Raw genomic sequence first — 19,321 nt, 5'->3', positions numbered from 1 at the left:
TGAGGACCAGTCGTTTCTCAGGACTGAAAAGTGCCGTCCACTGAGGAGGCTTCACTCAGCCCTGCACTGTGCTTCACCCTGTGATGGACAGCATCACTGACTCACCAGCGCCCCCGCATCCCAGCCGTGGCAGGGACGGGCCACTTCACTGCTCTGCCTGGGCCCTTGAGCAAGGCAGGACCACGAGCCTGGAGTGCGCAGGTGGTGTTGGAGGGGAGGGACGACCTTTGACCTTTGCCAGTCCGCATGATCTCAACATGGTTGGATGATGTTCTCCACACAGCAGAGCAGAAACAGGTCTCCAGCCGCGGAATCGCTGTGTGACCAGCAGAACTGGAGCGGCTCATGAAGGAAACATGAGATGCTGAAGATGCAGGATGAATAAGTCAATGTTTCCCGCCTCCTCGCACTGATTCATCATTCATTCTCCTTAAAGCCGCTCTAACTGGAGATCATGGAGGTAATGGAGTCATCCGGAGCCAGATCAGGCTCCTCTGGGGCTTCGGCTCACGTGAGGCGGGAACGCATCGTGTCGTGCAGCAGAGGCCGCGACCCCGGTCACCTGACACAGTCACCTGACACGGTCACCTGACACGGACACCCGACCCGGTCACCTGACACGGTCACCCGACCCGGTCACCTGACACGGTCACCTGACACGGTCACCTGACCCGGGCTGAAACAAAATGGCACTTTCCTCAGAGTTTGCATGACATCTCCTCTGCTCTGGTGGGATCTGAGCCTTGGGACTCCCAAGGAAACCAAGTCCACACCCACAAACACCCAGTCCACCTTCAGTCCATCTGTTCCACAGCACCGAGTGTCCACCAGAGAGTCCAGACAGACTCCTCACTAGAACCGGGTCAGCTTCCCCGGCTCCAGCAGATCTGGAGGTGAGGAGACAGCAGGTCGAGCTGTCGAGTCACTCGTGCAAAAACGGGGATGATGAAGCCTGTCAGCGTCTGGAGACCACACACAGCCTTTCAATACTTGATCCGGTCCAGCGCCAGAACCACACGCTTCCAAACCCGAGCACGGCCTACAGGGGGCGCCGTTTGCCGTGAACAAGCCTGACAGTGGAAGTGACTGGGAGGAAAACTGAGCTCAAGCGTCACGGCTCCTCCATCTGCAGTTACCTGCTTGTGCTTCAGACACGGGTGGTGGCGGATGTGATGGGTCAGAACCGGCACCTGACAGACACCAGAAGCCTTGTTTGAGGTGGTGGTTGTTTATGAAGTGGAGCTGAGCGACAGAAGAAAGCCTCAGGAACCAACTGCTGCCCTGTGAGAATCCAACATCCAAAATGGCCGCCTTGCACCAAAAGAAAGAGTGAGGAGGACTACAAAAATGGCTGGCGCTCCGGGCCGGTTTCCCCTGGTCGGACATCAGTGGTAGCGGCTCCAGCAGAAGTGGCTTTGTTGCCGCTCTAGGACGAGTTGGTTCCTCCGTCATGTGACCGTGGCGTGAGCAGCTCTCCTCCTCCGGAGACCCGAACTCTCAGGTGAGTTCGTGTCACAGCTGCAGTCACAGAACACGACTGTGCCCCCCCCCAACCCTCCCTCCCCCCAGCTCTCCTGAGACCGCCCCCGGCTCCTGAGTCCGACCGCCGGAGGTGATTCTGGTCTTCAGTGCTGCACACGGGCCACTCACATCTGTGAGGGTCCCCAGAGAGGCGACCCAGATTCACCTCAACACTGCCGCCCCCCTGGACCTGGACCCACCTGCTTCACTCCTGATGTTGTTTGTGTCATCGCAACAGCAGTGGAACACAAATAAAAACAAGCTTTTATTTATGGCTGAGAAGAGTTTCTCTCTGTTACCCAGCAAAGATGGAGACGAAGAGAAGAAGCTCTGGACCATGGACTCTCTCACATGCACCATTGTGAGGCTCACTGCTGCGTGACTCACCATCATGTGACTCACTCTTGTGTGAGTCACCATCATGAGTCTGCTGTGTGACTCAACATTGTGTGACTCACTGTTGTGTGACTCATCATTGTGTGACTCACTGTTGTGTGACTCAACATCATGTGAGTCAGTTGTGTGACTCACTGTTGTGTGACTCACTGTTGTGTGGCTCAACATCATGTGAGTCTGTAGTGTGACTCACCATTGTGTGACTCACTGTAGTGTGACTCAACATTGTGTGACTCAGTGTTGTGTGACTCAACATCATGTGAGTCAGTTGTGTGACTCAGTGTTGTGTGACTCAACATTATGTGAGTGGTGTGACTCCATATCATGTGACTCGTTTGTGTCACTCTCGAGTGACGTATTGTAGCGTGACTCTTTCATGAGTGACTCACAGATGTGTGATTTACTCCTTCCCATCATGAGTCTGACTGTGAGTCATTGTTGTTAGACCAGCGCTGTGTGACTCTCTGTTGTGAGTCATTGTCGTCTGAGTCATTCTTGAGTGACTCACTATTGTTGGTCTTCTCACCACTGAGTGACTCCTGGTCATGTGACTCCTGGTCACGTGACCCGCCGCTGTCTTGGGTTCCAGCTGAGGCACAAAGCTGCTGTGACTCTCGAGTCCTGAGGTGCGTGGTTTGCTGCTCAAACAACTGAGGGAAAAGAACATCAGAATGAGAGAAGGAGCCTGGGAATAATGAGGCGGCGCCGCGTGTTTACCCGCGCTAACTGTGGGCCTCCCGCCTTCTCTGACTGACGCCTTGTTGATTCCCCGCGAGCCTCTTTTCTGCGCAATTAGAGCGCGGAGACGAGCGATGATGAGAATAATAGAAAAGGGAGCTAATTGAAAACATGAAAAGATTCCTCAATTAATTCTGGAGGGAAGCGTGCGCGCGGGGAAGCGTCGGAAGAATGCGCATCATTAGGTGAAGAGAGGAGCCGCCTGCGTTTGTGCCGAGCTCAGCACAGCAGGAAGCCGCGGGCGTGCGTTTGAAGCGTGCCTTCAATTTGCCGCGCAACGTTCGGGAGGCGGCGAAACCTTTCAATTGCCGTGAGCGTCGGAGAGGAACCCGCCGGAAAACAATTGGCGGAGTCGCTCACCTGAGGACGGAGCAAATGAAGAGGATGATGAGGCGCGCAGGACGCGGCCCGCGGGCCGCAGGAGGAGCACCACCACGAAATGATCGGAACGTTTGAGCAAGGACCAACGCCTCAAACCTTCTCAGACGTGACGCCCTGCTCTCCTTCTCATGTGAGTGTGGGACGGGCTCTCTGAGGACAGGACTCTGGACTGGTGGTTAGGGTTTTGTCATGCGAGTCCTGTCGTCCTGTTCCTGTGGCCCAGGGCTGCAGCCAATCAACCCCTGATGACTAGAGTATTAGAGCACCTGGACTCCAGCACCGTGGGCCAGATCGTGTCCCATTGTTTCCCTGTGAGTTCTCCTCTAGTTCCTGAGATGACGCTCTCCTCTGTTCCCTGTGGTAGCTCCTGGTTCTCTGTCGTTCTGTGCGCTAGCTAGCTAGCTTGTTTGGATGACTCTGTCTTAAACCCTGGTGCCTGAGTGAGTGTTTTGTTTCCTCCTGTTTCTGCATGTGTCCTGGTTTCTTTTGTGACTATCTCTGTTCATAGTGCCTTTTGTCTCGGTTTCCAGATTTGAGTTTGTTTGATTCTCCCGGTTCGGTGACGCTTTCTGTTGTGATTTTGTTGTTTAATTATTAAAATGTTGTTTTTGACTCGGTCCTGCGACTTTCACCACTGCGCTTGAGCCCCACTCCCGCGTCTAGAACCGTGACACTGGATCCAAAACCTTCAGAGCCGCATTCACTTTCCTGTTGACTTGACTCACGTCCTTTGAAGTGGGTCACATGACTGAGGAGAGCGACACGACTGAGGCGCCCTCTGGTGGACACACACACTCACACTCAAGCGTGCACGGCTGTAGGCTGAAAAGAATCTGACCACTGACTCATGGGTTTGAAAAGAGAAGCAAGTCACTGTGGCGAACGTGTGTGCGGAGCCTCTTCACTCCTCCTCCTCTTCATCTTCGCCGCTTGTGAGATGAAGGAAGGAAAGACACAAAAGCAGCTCTGATGCAGCGGCAGTTTCTCCCGGCTCATTAGTCGACAGACGAAGGGACGAACCTGGGGCCCTGCGGCGCCACGCTCGCGCAAACCAGCTCCCGCCGCACGCTCTCAGATCCACGATGGCGGCGGCAGTTTACAGTGACGCACCTCAGAGAGACGAGTGTCAAACTGGAGTCATAATTACGCGACATCTGCTGCGGGGTGTCACACGCTCACCCGGGGCGACGTGGGTCCCCAGGGGCCGAACCACAGGCGGCTGAAGCTCCCGAGCAAAGCATCTGGTCGTAATGTTTGTGACCCTCCTGAGCGCTCTCGACTCAGGAGCTCCAGTTGTGAGCCACGTGGTTGGCGCCCCCTGGTTGGCTCTGACCTCGGGTCAGAAACTATTGCTGAGGAGTCAGCGGCTCCTCAAGAGGCTCTTCTGAGGTTTGAGGTGTTGCCGAGCTCATGAGTGGACGTCTGTGAAACCAGAGTGGGAGCTGAAGTCTGCTGGAGAGGTCTTCAGGTGGAGAGGAGCCTCTCAAGGAAGGCGATGACGAAGATGAAGGTCTGAGTGTTTCAACCTCTGCTGGAGAAGAAGCTCCAGAAGTGGAAACTTCCCGTCCAAACAGAAGAAAGTGATTCCATCTGCTTACCAACGTGCTCCACTTCCTCCCGAGCCTTTCTTCGCCACTGATCCTGCCGCTGACGCTCCACAGCAGCCAGGAGCTTCACGGTAACGCCGACTGACACCTGGCCAGTCCCGGAGCGTCGCGCTGTCCAGTGACTCCAGTCTCCTGTGGCCGCTCGCCTCCGTCATCTGCGACTTTGCCTGGTCGGTGTTTTGAAGCATGCCGTGGCCCAGACGGCCGTCAGACCCTCTGCTGCTGCTGCGGCTTCTCCGGATGTTTGTCGCTGGTGGTGGAGATGAGTGCAGGCACAGCAAGGTGGGACTGGGACTCACTGTGCTCACCAGCCTCCTGATGTGGAGACCAGTGAGGAGGCTGCTTCTGAGGCTCCGGGATGAAAGAGTTGGAGAAGATCAAAGAGTTTAGCTTCATTCAAGTGAAGACAGTGTGGAGCCCTAACAGCATCAGTCTCAGCCCACTCTCTTCACCTGCTGATGGAACAAGTGGGGCTGCGGAGCATCAACCTTGGAGCCTCTCCGGCGAGTCTTTCTTCTTCCTCTTCATCTGCACATCACAACCTGCAGGACGTCCTGAAGCCCTCAGGTGGAGTCAAGCTTTCCTCGCTGCACCTCAGCAGCGCCACCCTCCTCAACGCGCCTCATGTTGCTTCACTCACTTCCTCCTCACCAGACGGATGGTCATGTGACCTCCCTGCTCAGCAGCGCCACCCTCCACAGCCCAGATCCTCTGCCATGGTTTCAACGCGCCTCAGCAGCTTCACTCACTTCCTCCTCACCAGACGGATGGTCATGTGACCTCCCTGCTCAGCGGCGCCGGAGCAAGACGTGATGGTTGTGTTTATTTGCATTTAGATGGTTTTTATCTGACGCAGAACATTGAAAGGCGCCATGTGCTCCGCGGTTTATGCAGAAATATTCAGGATTAAGTCGCGGTTACAAACGAGTCGATTCTCGCGGCGAGGAACCATTCAATCGTTTCTGTGCCGTCGCACCTGATCTGGCAACATCCGGCTTCAGAACATGCGGCTGTGGAGGGCGCGCTTGTCAGGAGACGACACGCTCCCACGAGTCCTCATCCGTTCAGCGAGCGAGTCTCCACCGGCTCCTCATGTTCCGTCGTCTTCACCGCCTTGTCTTACCGTCGAGTCGCTTCTGAGTGGTCGATCGTGTTGTCGCCGAGTCAGGGCCCAGACTCCGTGCAGTCAAGTCCAAGATAAGACACAAAGGTTTGTGAGGACCTCTCATGGCCATCACCTGAACCAGGACTCTGGACCAATCTTGAACCCAGTTATTTTGAAGGTTTCAGCCTCTAAACCTTGTGAGGACCAGCCAAAATGTCCTCACAAGAAGGTGGCTTCTCAAGACTTGGTCCTCACAAGTATCCACAAAACATGCCCGCCGCAAACACACGCACGAGTCAAGTGTTCTGTTGGTCAGTCAACACTGGAGCAGTGAAGAGACGTCGCCCCCTGGCTGTTGACCAGCACATGAGCGATCAATGGATCCGACCGCTCGAAAGGTCAGCGAAGGTCGTGAGAGCAGCCCGCAGCGCTGGACGTCTCTCACCAGGGACTTATTGACTTCAGTGGGAATAAACTCATTTGAGTTCTGACTTCCTGGCTCCACCTCCATGTTTCCTGCGGCTTTCCTTCGCTGCCGTCCTCCCACTGTGTTTGTTGTCTCCTGTCTCACGTCCCTCTGTGTCCAGACTTGGACGGAGGAAGTTAAACCCGGTCGTCCGTCTGAGAGAGTCCCCTGCAGGTGAGCGACTCGGTGAGTCTGACTAAAGTGAAGAGGCGCTCGACTCGCCTGCCGCGGCTCCTTGGTGCCGCTGCCTGAGACGCGAGTGACTCGCTGCCTCCTCCGACTCGGGAGCGGGGATTAAGCGCGATTCACAGATTTCCCACCTCGGCCGTCTCCTGGCTGCATGTTTAGCGGAGGATAATACCAACGCGCGTCGCCGCCGTAAACACTCTGTTGACAGAGATTCCTGCTGCGTCTCATCCTTTCTTATCGCGGCACCGAGGGGGTGGAAAATCTCGCCGGCCTTTGTGCCGCGCTGCCGCGTCTTGACAAAGCGCCATCCTGCCTATTATTTCCCGGAGAGTGCCGGCGCCTTCGTGACCTGATTCGGCGCCGCCCCTGTCGAATCGAGCGGCGAACACAAAGGTGGCGGAGGCTGGTGCTGCCGCCGAGCTCTTTGTTGAGCTGGAGGGAGAATCACAGCGGAGCGAATGAGGTTTGGATGGCAAAGGCAGCCGGAGGGGGGACGAGGAGGTCAGGCGCCGAGATCAATACCGCCGCTTTCTCTCGTGCTATTGAATGTGGATGGAAGCTTCACATCCGTGTCCCATCGCTGGTTCGATGCCTCGGATCGAGTGGAATCGATGCAGTGAACACCCACGAGTCCAGATCAACTCCAGAACTCTGCTGTGGATTCATCCGCAACCTGCCGCACTGACTCCTGGAGACGAGTCGCCCTGGTGTCTTGGGTCTCAAGAAACGAGTCTTTGCTCCACAGGTCACTTCTGTGAACACAAGTTTCCTCCCAATGTCCAGGACACTCCTTCGAACTAGGAAGACTCCTTCCTGACGTGACTCAGTGACTCACAGCTCAGTGTGACCTCACTGATGGAAAAACTAATCTGCAGAAGGATCGGAAAGTTTTGCGGCGAGGTCGCAGCTGAGGTCGGACCGGGTCGGCGTGTGGGCGAGTCGTCCGCTGCAGACTCTTCACCTGCTCCTCAACCATCGGGGGCTTCTCATTTACATTTCAAACACCTGAGAGGATCTGGCGTTCGTCCTGCCCCCGGCTGACTGAGGACGAGAGCGTGTACAGACTGGGTTTTCCTGACTTCAGCCGAGAAATAGGACTCTGTCTTCTTTTCACCCGCCAGCACATTGTGGCGCTCCTCAGTGCCACGCTCCACATGACTGCAGTGGTCCATCATGACTCCACTCCAGCTCTCACGGTGCCGCTCCAGGTCGCTGGTCCTTCCCGCACCCCTCCCCCACCCACGGGACAGTCCCCCAGCTCCTCGGCTCTCTGGCGCCACCTCTCTGCCAAAGTCAGTGCCGTGTTTCCAGCAACTGTTTCTGTCCAGCAGTCTCATCACATCCCAGTCGGACAGATCCCAGTCGGACGTCTGTGAAGAGCAGAGCCACGTGAGGCTGTGACGGCGCCAATGACTGAGCTGATGAGCAGAACTAATGACCCGGTAAATGATCCCGCTCTCGCTTGACCGAGTCAGAGGAAGGAACCCGACAAGGACAAAGCCCCAGCTCATCCACCTGACTGAAATGGAGACTGGCGAACCAGGAACGCTGCGGCAGGAGACGTGTGGGACGACACCGATTCACCAGACTCTGGTGCTGCGGCGAGTTAACGTCCTGCTGGCACTCGAGTCCCACGCTAGAGTCCAACATTCAAGTCCCACATTCGAGCCCAACACTCAGTTCCTACACTCGAGTCTCACACTTGAATCCAACAGTCAAGTCCCACATTTGAGTCCTACACTCAGTTCCCACACTCAAGTCCCACATTTGAGTCCAACACTCAGTTCCTACACTCGAGTCTCACACTTGAGGCCCTCACTCGAGTCCCACACTCAAGTCCAACACAAGCCCTATACTCGAAGCCCACTCTGGAGTTCCACACTCGTCCAGCTTCCTCGTCCTCAGGGCCCAGGGGCAGCAGCTGAAGCCATCAGGTCCAGCAGGTTCAGTGACTGTTGGTTCAGTCTCCAGTCGCTGAAGAGTTAGCTCCAGGTTCATGGACTCTGAAGTGACGGTCGCAGCTCAGGTGACAGAACAATCCCAGCAGAGGTTGTGCTGTCTGGCCTCAGAACTCACACTATCGCTCCACAGGCAGCAGCCGCTGTCCCTGTCTGTCTCTCAGAGTCTGACTCTCACGCTCCTTGGGTCTCCCTCTGACTCGCCGATTCTGCCTTTGTCTCTCTGACTCTCCCTGACTCTGACTCTCTGCTCCATCAGGTCCTGAACGTGATTTACTGGCTCTCTGACTCGATCAGCGAGCCGCGGCTGATGGCTGCTTCTCAGGCAGAGCTCATCCATCTCATGGCTCCACGGTGACATCACAGACCTGCACCACAGAGAATGAACTCACCTGATCAGCTCGGCAGCATGTCGGCGAGGACTCGCGATATCCGTCGACGTGCAGCTGAAAGAGAAACTGCTTATCAGAGCTGTGGCGTCCACACGGCACAGGTGAAGCGCGGCGCCAATTCCAGGTGTCAGGAGCTCCACACAGACTTTTATTCAGGAGACACGTATTTACGAAGAGAGCAGGTCTTTGTGTCGGCAAGTTGAGCAGTTAAACAAGTCACTCTGGTCGCTGCAATAACTCGCTGAGGTGTGGGGACAGGGGCCCATCAGAGTCTCAGACTCGGCTGTTTGTCTCTGTGCTCAAGTCCTCGTCCCAGACTCGGCTGTTTGTCTGGGTCCTCAGAGCATCCTCCTCCAGGTCTCTGGTCTGCAGGTGTGAAATCAGAGGATGAAGAGGATTAGTTCCGTGTCTTCAGCCTCTTTCATCCTGCAGGAGTGCAGATGTTCCAGGTCCTCCTGGGGCCCGTGTGTCGCCCGGCCGGCACCTGACCGGGGTCCAGGTGATTAGGCTGCTCTCCAAGTGGCTCCTATCAGAGGGAGCCAGGGGACCAGCGTGGCGCCGACTCATCCCGCCTCGCTCTGAAGGAGCTGCGCTAACAGGATGAGAGCGCGAGGAGCTCCGCCCCTGTGGAGCTGCAGATCCTGGTCTCCTCACCTCCTCCTGCCTCCACCCGAGTCGGCTGACCTCCACTCACCAGGGGATCAGGAGGAGCATGGACTTCTGGCTCAGTCTGGACCACCAACCATCCAGACTGACCCACAAGGTTCCTGCAGGCGGATCGCTGGGTCCAGGTGAGTGTGTGCTCACCATCTTCATCTGCATCTTCATCATCCTCATCACGTTACCGTCACCATCATCATCATCATCATCTTCATCATCACCATCATCATCATCTTCATCCTCATCATCCTCATTATCATCACCATCGTCATCATCACCTTCACCATCTTCATCATCATCATCATCACCATCATCATCACCATCATCATCATCCTCATCATCACCTTCATCATCATCCTCACCATCTTCATCACCATCTTCATCATCCTCATCACTTCACCGTCACCATCATCCTCACCATCTTCATCGTCATTCTCATCATCTTCATCATCATCACCATTATCATCATCATCATCTTCATCATCACATCATCATCATCATCTTCATCCTCATTATCATCACCATCGTCATCATCATCATCCTCACCATCTTCATCGTCATCATCATCTTCATCATCACCTTCATCCTCAACAGCATCTTCATCATCTTCATCACCATCATCATCACCTTCATCCTCAACAGCATCTTCATCACCATCATCATCATCATCATCACCTTCATCCTCAACAGCATCTTCATCACCACCATCATCATCATCACCTTCACCATCTTCACCATCATCCTCACATCTTCATCCTCAACAGCATCTTCATCTTCATCACCATCTTCATCACCAGCCAGCGTTAGCGTGACCCCTGTAGCATCATTTCTTCCCATCAATGTTTCCATACTTTCCTCGTGCATCTGTGCTGTGACTCTCTGTGTGTGTTGTGTTGTCACTGAAACCTTTAACATTTCACGTAACCTGGAGCTGCTCCTGCTCGACCGTGGTCCGCTCAGTCAGGAGCGGCAGGATGATGAAACGAAAGCCAGCAGAAGACAGTGGAGTCTCCCGCCCCTGACATTTCCCTCCTTCTCCCCTCCGTCAAGTTTGAAGCGCGGAGTGTGTGGGAATGTGGCGGTGGGAGCCCCAACCTCTGACCATTTGGAGGCGTGATCCATCACAAGGGCCGCTGCTGAGAGAGAGTCCAGCGGGACGTCAGGAGGCTGCGCTGATGCTAGCGTGAAGCGCTAACAGAGTTAGCTCACACCGTGCCTGTGTCACCAACCCCTCTAATATTTCTGTAACAAGTACTGTACTAGTCCTCATCTCCAGTACCGTAACTTCAGCCGGTACTGATGAAAATACTTTTTCCCGGCGACGACCCGCGAGCCACGGCTGCGGCAGCTGACCTTTGACCCCGGGGAGGCAGAAGCCAGCTGACGTGGCGGCACGCGGCGGCTCCGCGGGGCTGAGAGTGATCAGACGTGTACAATGCAGTTAGCGGCGGAGCTCCGGGGTGGAGCCGTCACGGGGATCAGGACTGGAGATGAAAGTGGCGCAGTAATCGACCAGATCCGCCTAGAAAGCCGCGCAGCGCCGTCTCTCACAGCTCATTTGTCAGAGACACGCCGGGCCACAGGAGCCACGCAGTAGTGATACTGCAGTCACCACTGAAACGACAGAAGCAGGTTTCCTGATCATTGCCACTACTACGACACTGCGACCTCTCACTCGACTCCCACGAGTAAAACTGCAGCCAGGACTGAGCTGCTTCATGGCACTGTCCGTCAGCGACTCTTGCTTTGACTTCCCTACCCTGCTCATACGTTTACCGCCTAAAATACTGCAGTGTGAACTCACACTGTGAGTTGCAGCCACCAACACAGTGGCTGTGATCAGTCATCAGCAAGTACAACTGCGAACAGCAGTACTTCACCGCCACTAGTAAAGCCACTATTCATGCTGCTCGCAGTGCTCACACCACTGGCCATGCTACTGCTGTGAATACCACAAACCGCCACCGCAGTCTTCCAGCTGCGACACCTCTTCACTGCAAGTGAGCTCCTACTCATGTTGGACTTCCACTTTCTTCTTTTGCTTCTTGCAATACAAACTGCTTCATGCAGTACCTGGAACACGGAGTACTCGTACGTTACTACTCTCTGCTAGAACGCCTACTACCGTACTACTCATGCAGTATCATACTGCTGGTAGTAAAGGTGGAGTGATCTACGGCTTCTCTGTGTACAGCGGTCACTTCAGGATCGACTGGCTGGTGGTCATAATGTTTCGGTCTGTTCTGGGTGTCTAGTCTTTTGATGACACGAGCCACATGAGCATGGCTTGTTAGCATCAAGCTTCACATCACTTCCTGTATTTGGTGAATCTGCGCTGCAGTGTTCCAGGAGTTGTGGGAGGCAGAAACAGCACGTTTCATTTGGGGCGACTCGGAACCAGCTCGACTGAGCCAGAGGTGCGACTCAGGGGTTCGGCGCGGCCTCCTGGCTGCGTCACATGACCTCAGCACAAACAAAGAGTGGCGCTCCCGCCGCAGCTGACAGGATTTGAGCGCTGTTTGTTTGCGCTTCCTGTGGCGCCTCTGCTGTCCCGGACCCGCCCGGACCTGCGATCTCATTCGCCAGCGCGGGAACAGTTCATTAAAGCGTGTGTTTGGCTGTAAACACGGCGCTCGACTCGCCGGGTCCCCCGTGTGGCCGCTCGTCAGCTGAGCAATTATGGCGCAGAGGCGCGGGAACGGGTCGGCGCCGAGCTTGGAGCCAAGTGTGGAAGTGTCGGGAGCTTGGCGCAGGCACCTGCTCCCCTCCTGAGGAGACATCAAACAGCACGACTCCTGCAGGGGGCGCCGCCTGCACACGCTTGTTTGTGAGACGCTGGCAGCATCACAACACGGTGTGGAGGGGCGGAGCCTTGGCCAGCCACCCGGGGCAAAGGCAGGCGTCATCTGAAGGATCTGCTTGGTGGGATGTGATGTGGATGTTGGATGAGCCCCACAAGTCCGGACTGGGGGGAGCGACGCTCCTGGACGCCGCCGCCGTCTGCGGCAGGAACTCAGATCCACAGAAGCAGGAGCCAATCAGCTCCGGCCTCGGGGTCAGAGGTCATCCTCTCGACTTCCTCAGAGTTTCACTCAAAGGTTTGTAGGTCCCGAATGTGTCCTACCTGCCTAACCCTGTGAAGCAGCTGCCGGCAGGAAGTTGTCTCCACACACAAAGTACTGAATACACCGATTGAAAACCATTGACAGTGTAAAACCAACAGGTGTGTGAGAAGGTGCTGCAAATGCTTCAGGTGAAACGTGTTTATCGAGGACATTCTGAGATACTACATTTGCCTGGAGGAGGTCTGCGGAGGCAGGAGCGAGGTCACAAGAGTCAATCCGGAGTCATATCATCGTCTTGATCGACACTGATGCATCACAGCAGACCGTTGCAGGAGACATCTGCTCCTCATTTATTGTAATACCCAGAGAAAGGCAGCTCGCCACACCGTGGACTGCTGAAGAGCAGCCAATCACGAGGCCTGCTGAGGCTAGCGTGGAAGTGGTGGGACCGACTTGGGCGGCCTGAAAACTCCTTCACAGATGCACAGTTCCCTGGCAACTGAATGGAAATGGATCTGGAGGTGTGTGGTGTGTGCGGACCACTGTGGAGACCATTGTGTTGCTGTTGTACTGTGTTGTTTCTTGTGCCATTTCAAAGAAAACAAAGCTCCGTACATGTCAGCCAATCACGACGCAGACCCAGGAGAAGAACGGACATCCAATGACAAACGTCATATTTTGTGGCAATAGATGTGACGCATGTGGTAGAAAGCGCCAGGAAGTCCTTCATTTCCATTTCCTCTGGCTCATTAAAACACGATATATATATCGTATATGCCGGGTGTGACATCATCATCCTGCGACACATTTGGCACCTGCACCGGAGCGAGGCTGCCAGCAGGGGGCGTCCTCACGGTCTGACCCCAGCTCCCGTCAGAGCAGACTCCAGAGTTCTGCAGCTTCCTGATCTGGATCTTCTCTCCACTCATGTGGAGCTGGGTCTCTCGCCTGCTCTCCTCCTGGTGCGTGCTCTGATGGGTCTCGTGGCTCGGCCTCCTCTGGGTCGACCCTCTCGTCTCAGGTCCAGCACCAGGTCTGACTGTGATCTCTGCTCTCCACCTGGTCCCCTCTCTCCTGCCTCTTGCACCTCAGGTCCCCAGCCTGGGGCTCCTGACCCCAGCATGTCCTGGACTGCCTTCCTAACCATGAGCATCTTCAGTGGGAGTCTTGTGGACCCCTGGGAGACCAGGTCTGGACTCATGGTTCTCAACAGACCTTTGTGATGAAGATTTGGAACAAGACCTCGGAGACACGGAGCTCTGCTGACCTCTGGTGGTCGTCTGAGGAGGCACACGCAGAGGAGGGAAACTGACATCAACAGAATCTGAGAGTCAGAGAGGGGAGTCACGTGGCGAAGAAAGCCTGGAGCGGTTATGTCCGTGTCCACTCACCAAACCAGAACTAGTTGAACAGAGTCTCTCACTCTCATCTGCCTGGACTCGACTGGATGCTGCTCAGGAAGCGCTCCGTCCGTGTCAGACTCAGACCTCACGCTGACCTCCTGGGAGGCCCCGGGGCCACGCCTTGCTCAGGACACCACGAGGAGGGGACCTGTGATGCAGGACAGGAACCCAACTCTGACTCCAGGGGACTTCAGATGTGAAGTGACTTTTGGGTCATTTAGAGGTCATTTTCGCCATGCCACACCTGACGTCACGTGTTCAGGGCCGTACGTGGGAGTGAAGAGCGAGACGACGTGAGGACAAAATCGGCCTCTTGAAGTGTGAAGAAAAACAATGTTGCAGTTCCCTCAGTGGCCGCCAGATGTCAGTGTGACTCAGACAGATATCGTCAAGGTGATCTCACGAGATGAACGGTGAGTCACGTGATCTTTACTCTGGCGGAGGAGCCTCAGGTGGGCGGAGGAGGTTCGACAGGTTGGTGGGGAAGGGTGACGGCCAGGAGAGGTCCTCACAAGGACAGAGAGAGACAGCAGTGTGTGTGTGTGTGTGCGTCCATCAGACCGGACGTTGCAGCTGAAGCTGAGTTTGGTGAGACAGGAGCTCAGTCGTCCATCACAGACTCAGAGTGGAGCTGCTCCTCTGACTCACCTGGATCCAGACCTGGGCCTGGTCCGGCCTCAGCCCCCGGCTCGGACCTCCTGAGTGAGTCCCAGCAGAAGCGACGTTGACTCTCCTCCTGAACAGAGGAGTGATGAGTGACTGAGGATCCGTGCTGACAGCAGCCTCGGCCGCTGGCTGGCGAGTCAGACCTGCGGGAAGAAGCTGTGAACTCGCTCCATGTGGGGAACCGTGTTGGCAGCAGCACACCTTCCTCTGGAGTCATTGGGTTTGGTGTGAGGCGGAGGAGGCGGAGAGACGCTAACAAGAAGAATGAGCTGTGAGCTGATACGGTTCCGGAGCGAGCGTCTGCCGAGGAGTCACGCTGACCTGCTCCGTCCTGGACCAGAAGCTGCTGAGAGGATGGGCCGAGTCTGCAGGGAGACAGGAGACGAAGACGCCAGAGAGCAGCAGACGTGACTGGAGCGCGGCCAGCTGTGATCAGCTCTGCTGTCTGTGCTCCACACCGCGGCTCCTGCTGACACCAGGAAGACTGAAGGCTGCAGTGGTCAGAACATCGGGTGCCTTCATCAGCACCAGTCACCATCAACGGAACCCACACCAGCTTCAACAGTACATAGCAGTACTATAGAAGTACTGTAGAAGTATTGTAGCAGTGCTATAGAAGTACTAGAGAAGTACCATAGCAGTACTGTAGAAGTACTATAGAAGTACTGTAGAAGTACTACAGAAGTACTGTAGCAGTACCATAGAAGTACTACAGAAGTACCATAGCAGTACTATAGAAGTACTAGAGAAGTACTGTAGAAGTACTGTAGAAGTACTACAGAAGTACCATAGCAGTACTATAGAAGTACTAGAGAAGTACCATAGCAGTACTGTAGAAGTACCGTAGAAGTACTACAGAAGTACTATAGAAGTACTGTAGAAGTACTACAGAAGTACCATAGCAGTACTATAGAAGTACTATAGAAGTACTGTAGAAGTACTACAGAAGTACCATAGCAGTACTATAGAGGAAATACTAGCAACTGCAGCAGCAGTAGTATAGCAGTACTAGCAACAGCAGTAGTAGCAGCACGAGCAGCAGCAGTGGCAGCAGTACTATAACAGTAGTGGGAGCACTAGCAGCAGCAGCAGTGGTGGGGAACTGAAGGCGTGTCCTCCTGGGAGCAGGCAGGAGAGCGTGGGAGAGGAGGAAGAGCTGGAGGTGGGTTGCTCTCGGCTCCTCGCCTCACCCTCACACCACCGATGGGTTCTGGACGGACGGTTCTGCCGCGGCCCCGGGGACGTCCACAGCAGACTCACGCTCTCAGGGAGGGCAACACACGGAGGTCCCACCAACACTTCGCTGAAGGCTGCTGAAGACCAGCTTCCTCCCTCACAAGCTCCTGTACAGGTGCTGGCATGGAGATGGCGATGTCTCGTGACCGAGGCTCACCTCCCGCCGAAGGACCTCCGCGAATCCTCAGCTGGATCTCAGCCGCATCCGGGGTCAGTACAGCGCCACCTTGTGTCCTCCTCGCGTGATGCCCATTCCTGATGAGATGCTGAGTCTCCTGATGACTGACTCACTCACCTGACCCACCGGTTGGAGTCACTCCTCTGACTCACTCTGACTCACCAATTGGAGTCACTCATCTGACTCACTACTTTGACTCACAAGCCAGAATCACTCCTCTGACTCACAAGTCAGAATCACTCCTCTGATTCACTCCTCAGACTCACCAGTTACTATCACACCTCAGGCCTGTATCTCTGACTCACTGCATAAACTCATCCCAGTGACTCATACCTTGGATTCACTTCAGAGACTCGCTTCTGGGAATCACTCCCCTGACTCACTGGTTAGTGTCACTCCTCTGGCTCACTCCTCACACTCCCCGGTTGGAGTCACTCCTCTGACTCACTCCTCCCACTCACTGGTTAGTGTCACTCCTCTGGCTCACTCCTCCCACTCACTGGTTAGTGTCACTCCTCTGGCTCACTCCTCCCACTCACTGGTTAGTGTCACTCCTCTGGCTCACTCCTCACACTCCCCGGTTGGAGTCACTCCTCTGACTCACTCCTCCCACTCACTGGTTAGTGTCACTCCTCTGGCTCACTCCTCCCACTCACTGGTTAGTGTCACTCCTCTGGCTCACTCCTCACACTCCCCGGTTGGAGTCACTCCTCTGACTCACTCCTCCCACTCACTGGTTAGTGTCACTCCTCTGGCTCACTCCTCCCACTCACTGGTTAGTGTCACTCCTCTGGCTCACTCCTCACACTCCCCGGTTGGAGTCACTCCTCTGACTCACTCCTCCCACTCACTGGTTAGTGTCACTCCTCTGGCTCACTCCTCCCACTCACTGGTTAGTGTCACTCGTCTGGCTCACTCCTCACACTCCCCGGTTGGAGTCACTCCTCTGACTCACTCCTCCCACTCACTGGTTAGTGTCACTCCTCTGGCTCACTCCTCCCACTCACTGATTAGTGTCACTCCTCTGGCTCACTCCTCACACTCCCCGGTTGGAGTCACTCCTCTGACTCACTCCTCCCACTCACTGGTTAGTGTCACTCCTCTGGCTCACGCCTCCCACTCACTGGTTAGTGTCACTCCTCTGGCTCACTCCTCACACTCCCCGGTTGGAGTCACTCCTCTGACTTACTCTACACCCCCAGTTACAATCCAATCATTCCTCTGACTCACTCTGACTCACACTCACCAGTTGGAGTCACTCCTCAGATTGGCCTTTCTGACTCACTCGTCTCCTCCATGCAGGCCACGCCCCCTCTCTCTTCCCCACCAGGTCTGGTTCCACTGGTCTCTGGGCCGTGGCCAGCGAACAGTGTGAGGCAGAGATGTTAATGGAAGCGGAACAAAAGCCTGAAAAACACACGGCAAGAGTCTGAGTCCCAGTCGGTCCATTCAGGTCTCTCTGTGCTTCTGCCCACACAGGTGTGAGGAACAACACACACACACAGCGAACGGACCTTCGAGGAAGCACTTCGGCACATCATCTGTTGTAGTACTAGTACTAGTGGTAGTAGTAGTAGTTGGAGTAGATTCGGGAAGAGGAGGTGAAGACGGGGTGGGAGAAGAGACAGAGGAGGACGAGAGCAGTACCACTGGAAGTAAAGGTTCACAAGTCAAGAGGCCGTGTGTGGAGAACTGCCAGAGGGAGAGTCAGCACTCTTCATCACAGGTGGAGTCTCAAAGAGTCAAGTGTGAGAGGGTTGGTCCTGTTTAGAACATTAAACACTCCAGCGAGTCATCACACACTCCAGCCGTGCTGCCGCCTCCTGGCAGCGAGCGATCCGCTGTGACTCAGAGCTCACTGTCGTCCGTCCTGGACAACGCTGCGAGTCTTGACGTCCAGTCACTCCAGCCCGAGTCGTGTTGTGCCTCACAGTCAGTGACATGCTGTGTGGCTGACCTCACGACACCACGGCGCCCCGCCACAGTTGCCAGCTGCCAACGTGATGCCGAGTCTCCTGATGACTGTGTGGACATGAATGAATGAATGAATGGACTTGTTCCACTCACTCACTCAACAAAGTCGTTCCAGTGACTCATACGTGGGATTCACATCTCAGACTCGCTTCTGAGACTCAATCCTCAAACTCACTCCTCTGACTCCCCAGTTGGAATTGCTTCTCTGACTCACTACTCTGACTCCCCAGTTGGAATCACTCCTCTGCCTCACTGCTCTGACTCCTCGGACTCACTGCTCTGACTCACCAGTTGGAATCACTCCTCTGACTCCCCAGTTGGAGTCACACCTCTTCCTCACTGCTCTGACTCCCCAGTTGGAATCACTCCTCTGACTCCCCAGTTGGAGTCACTCCTCTTCCTCACTGCTCTGACTCACTCCTGAGACTCACCAAACCGAGGATGATGTTCAAACCATGCTGTCACTCATGTGATGCCCTGCAGCCTGGAACTTCTCCACTGCTCTGGCCCTCAGCTGGCTGTGTCACATGACCATGAGACACCACCAGTGTTCCTCACTGTGCATGGCTGCGATGCATCTCCTGTTCTCCTGTTGGCCAGACTCTGCAGGCAGCTCCCAGCTCCACAGCGCCCCCACCGTCAGCTGCGGCCGCGTTGGTTTGACATCCTCCGTTGTCATGGGAACCTCAGCAGAAGAGGTTGGAGCTGAGTCAAATTCAGTGAGGAAGCTAAAAGAGTCTTGGCAAAGGATGAATTCATGAAAGACTCATCACAGCACAAACTAGTCAATCACGTGAGAATGACTCGATCATGACTAGAGAGTCAAAATAAGTCACATGAGAAGCTGCAGTAACTCATCAGACGATGAAGAGTCATGAGAAAAGAGTGACTCATCAGCGAGTCACCAGAGAGCAGAAGTGAGTCATGGGTGAGTCAATCACAAGAGAATGACTCAATCATGACTAGAGAGTCAAAATAAGTCACATGAGAAGCTGCAGTAACTCATCAGACGATGAAGAGTCATGAGAAAAGAGTGACTCATCAGCGAGTCACCAGAGAGCAGAAGTGAGTCATGGGTGAGTCAATCACAAGAGAATGACTCAATCATGACTAGAGAGTCAAAATAAGTCACATGAGAAGCTGCAGTGAATCATCAGACGATGAAGAGTCATGAGAAAAGAGTGACTCATCAGCGAGTCACCAGAGAGCAGAAGTGAGTCATGGGTGAGTCAATCACAAGAGAATGACTCAATCATGACTAGGGAGTCAAAATAAGTCACATGAGAAGCTGCAGTGAATCATCAGACGATGAAGAGTCATGAGAAAAGTCCTGAAGGGAGTCATTTTTAGGGACTGTGCCATGAGCGGTTAACAAGCGAGTCAGGA

The sequence above is a fragment of the Synchiropus splendidus genome, chromosome 3 (genome assembly GCF_027744825.2).
Source record: "Synchiropus splendidus isolate RoL2022-P1 chromosome 3, RoL_Sspl_1.0, whole genome shotgun sequence".
Taxonomy (NCBI): Eukaryota; Metazoa; Chordata; class Actinopteri; order Syngnathiformes; family Callionymidae; genus Synchiropus; species Synchiropus splendidus.
The sequence above is the reverse complement of the archived record's forward strand: the minus strand, read 5'-3'. Positions refer to the sequence as shown.